This window comes from Myotis myotis, unplaced genomic scaffold (assembly GCF_014108235.1).
Source record: "Myotis myotis isolate mMyoMyo1 unplaced genomic scaffold, mMyoMyo1.p scaffold_m19_p_46, whole genome shotgun sequence".
Lineage (NCBI taxonomy): Eukaryota > Metazoa > Chordata > Mammalia > Chiroptera > Vespertilionidae > Myotis > Myotis myotis.
This window is the reverse complement of record NW_023416353.1, coordinates 1,021,308-1,027,419: the sequence shown is the minus strand read 5'-3', so window position 1 is coordinate 1,027,419 and position 6,112 is coordinate 1,021,308. Positions and strand designations below refer to the sequence as shown.

At 39.6% G+C, this 6,112-nt stretch overlaps 1 pseudogene; it reads right to left on the bottom strand.

Moving 5' to 3' along the window:
- Positions 1 to 873: 873 nt before the first annotated feature.
- Positions 874 to 5,165, bottom strand: LOC118655458 (annotated as a pseudogene).
- Between the last annotated feature and the right edge of the window lie 947 nt (positions 5,166 to 6,112).

Sequence of the window (6,112 nt, the reverse complement as noted above, 5' to 3'; positions counted from 1 at the left end):
AAAACCTTGGTAGAAAGCAGTTTGTCATCTACCAAGAATTTTAAAAATACATTTATGTAAAAAGTTACAAAAATATTTTAAAGCATCTGCATAAATTTTAAAATATTTTAAATAAACACAGGACATTAAAGGGATTAATATTCATTTCTGTTTTGAAATAGTGTCTAGTCATTTAAAAAATTTTAGGAAGCCTTTAGTATCATGGGGCTTAATATGTTAAGCAAAACAAACAAGAAAAACCTATAAAATATACAGTTTTAAGTATGTAAGAAAAACTGTATAGGAAAATAAATGTGCTAGTAAATTATCTGGGGAGAACTTTTGTCATTTTTTAATTTGACAAGCTAAGGGAAAAGAGGTCAGTGCTCCGGACTAAATAGTCAGGTATTGTATGTTTTATTTTTTCTGAAAATCCAGTTTATTTCCATGTTGTGGACAGATCCAGTCAGTGTGATCAGTTTTTCTGCTCATGTAATAATTTATCAAAATAAATTTTCCCACAACAAGTCTTTTTCATCATCTCTGAAAATCCTGGTCTGACAACATACCCAAATAAAGCTCTTGAAAACCTCCTCTTAAAATTTGGAAGAAAGTGTGGCAAGTTTTTCCTGCAATAATTATGGAAGTACACGAGGCTAAACAGCCATTTAAGTTTTAAAAAGTGACTAGTACAACAGTTGAGCTCATAAAATTAATGTTTTAGTGCACTTTGCTCCAGTTTTAGCCAACATGCTACATTGTCTTTTTTGGGAGTGGGGATGCACAAAGTGGACTTGAGGATTTCCATTGTATGAAGAGATAGGACTCTGTAAGCAAAATAGTGTAAGCTGCTTTTTTCTTAAGAGCCGAACATTTTAAAACAGAAGCTTTGCAAAACATTACACAATTTTTTATTATTAAATGAGACCATGTCATCTGTTACATTGTCACATTGTTAGTCAGAGAAATGCTGCAGTGATAAAGAGAATGAATGTTGGGTCCACCAAAGTCTTCATTTCTACAACATCCATGTACAAAGAAAGAATGTTCAACACAGCCTAACACAATATTCTTGGTTTTCTTCATATAGAAGACCCCCCCCCCAATCTTCTGATGGGGCATTTTACTACATAAATAGTTCTTCATTTTATACTCCACCCTGACTACATGAGTACATGCCATACTAAACCTTTCAGGCTGCCAGGACCCTTACACGTCCTCGTCATTGTCCTTGGACATGTGGCTGCTGCTGCTCGTCTCTGTGTCATTATTCTCAACCATGGGGTGGAAAGTACTGTTTTTCCAGGGTCTAACCTTGAAGTCACAAATCAGGCCACTTTTCAAAATACCATTTTTCCTCAGACCATTCTTCTGCAACTGTTCTCTAATAACTTGGAATTCTCTCATTTCATCCTCAGTCAAGGAAGCACAGCTTTCATTGTTTTCACTGTTTTCTTGCCAGCTCATCTCCTTTAACAATCTGTGGTCTGCCTCAAGTGAACTTGAAAGAACATCTGTTTGTGGGAAGGTTGAAGACGAAATGATCTGCTGGGAAATAACCAAAGCATTGCCATTCTCTTGTGGAATTTCATTTTCATCAAAGTTTCGGTTTAAATCTCTGTCTTGGAATTATTGCTGTTATGCAAGTTAAATGAGTCGTCATCCTTCTTGAAGCCAGCATGGCTTTCATCTTTATGGTCTTCTTCCACTCTGTCCCTTTTCTTTTCTTTTTTCTTTTTTTATTATTTTTTAAACCTTTATTGTTCAGATTATTACAGTTGTTCCTCTTTTTTTCCCCCTATAGCTCCCCTCCACCAGGTTCCCACCTGACTCTCTGCCCCCTCACTGTCCTCATCCATAGGTGTATGATTTTTGTACAGTCTCTTCCCGCATCCCCCATACCCCTTGCCCCCCGAGTATTGTCAGTACACTCCCTTTCTATGCCCCTGATTCTATTATATTCACCAGCTTATTCTGTTCATCAGATTTTTTATTCATTTAATTTTTAGATTCACTTGTTGATAGATATGTATTTGTTGTTCATAATTTTTATCTTTACCTTTTTCTTCTTCTTCCTCTTCTTAAAGAATACCTTTCACAATTTCATATAATACTGGTTTGGTGGTGATGAACTCCTTTAGCTTTTCCTTATCTGTGAAGCTCTTTATCTGACCTTCAATTCTGAATGATAGCTTTGCTGGATAAAGTAATCTTGGTTGTAGGTTCTTGCCATTCATCACTTTGAATATTTCTTGCCACTCCCTTCTGGTCTGCATAGTTTCTGTTGAGAAATCAGCTGAAATCGTATGGGTACTCCCTTGTAGGTAACTAACTGTTTTTCTCTTGCTGCTTTTAAGATTCTCTCTTTGTCTTTTGCTCTTGGCATTTTAATTATGATGTGTCTTGGTGTGGTCCTCTTTGGATTCCTTTTGTTTGGGGTTTTCTGCACTTCCTGGACTTGTAAGTCTATTTCTTTCACCAGGTAGGGGAAGTTTTCTGTCATTATTTCTTCAAATAGGTTTTCAATATCTGGCTCTCTCTCTTCTTCTGGCACCACCATAATTCGGATGTTGGTACTCTTGAAGTTGTCCCAGAGGCTCCTTACACTATCTTCATATTTTTGGATTCTTTTTTTTTTTTTTTTTTTTTTTTTTTTTTTTTTTTTTTTTTTAATATATATTTTATTGATTTTTTACAGAGAGGAAGGGAAAGAGACAGAGAGTCAGAAACATCGATGAGAGAGAAACATCGATCAGCTGCCTCCTGCACATCTCCCCCGGGAGATGTGCCCGCAACCCAGGTACATGCCCTTGACCAGAATCGAACCTGGGACCCCTCAGTCCGCAGGCTGACGCTCTATCCACTGAGCCAAACCGGTTTTGGCTTGGATTCTTTTTTCTTTTTGCTTTTCCGGTTGGGTGTTTTTTACTTCTTCGTATTTCAAATCTTCTACTTGATTCTTGTGATCCTCCAGTCCGCTGTTGGATCTCTGTATATTATTCTTTAGTTCAGTCAGTGTATGCCTAATTTCTAGTTGGTCCTTTTCCATATCCTCGAGGGTCTCACTAAATTTATTGGCGGTTTCTAGAAAATTCTTGAAAAACCTTATAACCATGGTTTTGAACTCTATATCCAGTAGTTTGCTTTCCTCCATTTCTGTCACTTGTGACCTGTTTCTCAGTCTATGCATTTTGGCTGCTTCCCTGTGTTGATAGAGTGGCTTTGTGTGCTAGGTGTCCTATAGGGCCCAGTGGCTCAGCCTCCCCAATTACCTGAGGTGGACACTCTTGGTGCACCCCTTGTGTACTGTGTGCACAGGCTTGTTGTAATTAAGCCTTGATTGTAGTTGGTTTCCTGGAGGAATTGACCTCCAGGCCATTTGGCTGTGAGAATCAGTTGTGACTATGGTGGGAGAACGTCTATGTTGGAGACACCCTTATGGGGTAAGACTTGCTTTAGTGGGGCTTTGGTGCTCACTGAGTCTGCCCCCTGAGTGTGTCCCTTATGGATCTGAGGAGTTGTAATCTGGATGGTCCGCTCTGACCACTGGGTACACTGGCACTTGGATCTCTAAGGAGGTGCTAATTTAGCCTCTTCCTGAGGCTACCCAGCAGGAACTATGGAGAGATCTGCAGATTCCTCTTCTTTGTTTGGGATTTGGAGGTGCCCAGATGAGGCCCAGCTGTGAAGCAATGCAAATTGCTGTGGGGCCTTGGGCCTTCTTTTGGATGTTCTTGGTCTCTCTGACCCAGCTGCAGTTTGTTAGGTAATTTTAGATTGCAAAGGGCCAGGTCATTCATATGCAAAAGCCCCTGCACACAGGTTGGGTGGGGTGGGGTCTCAGGGAATCAACAGGGCAGAGCAAACAGCTATGGCTGATCCTCAGCCCTGCCCTAAGAGGTCCCGGGTCTCAGTGTCCCACAGTAATCAACGCAAGCACCTCTGAGAGAAAGCTGCCCTTAAGTTCTGCCCGATGCCAGACAGTCCAGTTTCTCCTCATGTGAGTCTGGGTCCCCAGAGACTCGCCCTAACTAGAGTTCAGGGCCGTCGGGACCTTGAGACTCCCTCCCGATTGGAAAAGACAACCACGTCCTCAGTTGCCAGCCCTTTCTGCGTGCGCCTCCGTACCTCTGCACTTGACTTCCACACCACACCTCCTCTGAGTCTCAGTGTGCTTTTCTCTTTCCTTCTAGTTGTAGAATTTCCACTCAGCCAGCCTTCCTGTGGTTCTGGATGATGTCCGTTTTGTCTTTTAGTTGTATTTTTGAAGTGGTTGTGCGAGGCAGCAATTTCAGGTGTTTGCCTATGCCACCATCTTGGTTTTTGACCCACTCTGTCCCTTTTCAATGCTTGCCGAAATTCACTCTTCTTATCAGTGTGAATTTGTGTCAGTTTGGTTAGATGAGGCTGCTGATTAAGTTTGTCAACAGGTGAAGAGGAATTTGAGCAATTACACTCTTTCACTGTCATTGTTGCACTAAAATTCTTGGCTGTTGATTTAAAAGCATTGAAGTTGCCAACACCATATGTAGATTCATGAGAGAAAGAAGTCCCAGCTTTATTTCCTTTAGTTTGGCTTTTCCATTGTGTAGGTTTTGTGGGTAGAGCAGCAGGTTAGGGACTAAACCTTTATAAACACTTGGACCAGTCCTGTTCTTAACTGGCTATGATTGAAGACTTCCTGCTACTGGGAATCTAGACAGCTGTAAGTTTTTTGCATTATCTTTCTTAATGACCAGCATCCTTGGAGCTCTAAATTGCAGCTAAAGATTTATTTTGATTTGGATCTTTCTTAGTCAGGATTTAAAGACGGAAAATCCTCAGCTTCAAACTGTTTGTATTCTCTCCTTTCTTCTTCCCTGGTTCATTGTCAGGGATGTTGTTTTTGTGTAGTCCTTGGCTTTTTCAGAATGGAACGTACGGTATCCCTTCGATGATTTATGTTTTCAGTCCCCTTTCTCCCATGCGTACGCCATCCATTTTTTTCTTTCCTTCCAAAGTTACCTCCATTGGGACATCCAACACCAGAATTAAAGCCATCTGAAGAGTTGTATCGTTGACGATTCACATCATAACGATTTTCTGTCCATGAATTGTCAGAATGCTTCTCACAATTCAATGATGACTTTGTTAATGATGGTGGAGTCGGAAAATTAAGCCAGGCTGGAGCAGTCATACTGGGCCATTTAGGTCCAGTCTCTCTGACTCAATGAAACAAGGCTTCAACACTCATGGCAAGTCCAGATTCCAACGGGACTGCACAGGAAGGTGTTGGGTTTTTCTTGGTTATCTTTGTGTTTTCCAGTTTGTTTGTTTTAATTTTGTATCCTCTGAAATAAAATCCAAGTTCTTTGAAGATACTTAACTTATGACTATTTGACATAGAGTTACTTCAAGTCAGCTACTCATATTTCAGTTTTAAAGTTTTCATATGGCTATCTCCAGAATTAGCCAAGTTCCTCGGATTTAAGATGATAAAGTCTTCTTTATTATTTCATGTGCTTGTCAGTGTTGTACTTATCCACGTGAGATGAAATATCCAATTTATGATCCAAAAGGCAAAAACAAAAAGAAAATTTCACATCTGAAGAGCGTTCCTAAACAGCATTTAAAGAGACACAGTTATCTCAACATTACCAGGCTGCTGGGAAACTGTAGCATCTTAAATTTCCATGCAAATAAAAGATAAAAGAAAACACAAAAACTGTACTCTTCATTTAGAGAAGCTGTCCCATTGTGACATGAAAGGGAATGAGGTCAAAATTTCCTAAAAGTCTTAATAAGAGTAAAAATAAGCTGCCATGGAACTTCAGCAATATTTAAACAGTAATTGGAAACTTCCAAAACTACCTAATGCACAAATCAAGCATATCTTACAGCTAAAAACACCATAGGGGAGGGGAGGGGAGGCAAAAATCAAAAACAAAAACAAAAACCCCAGCAGCTGAAACACTTTAACCAGTTATATAATCCGTTTGAACCAAAATACTGAAGAATGCCTGTGTTTCTCTTTAAGTAGCTTGTAGAGCTGTGCACTACTATCAATTCAGAGATGATTCTTGCCAATTTTAGTAAACTTCTGGGGCAAAATTATTCAAAATCATTGTAATTCCAAAATGACCACTTGAAATAT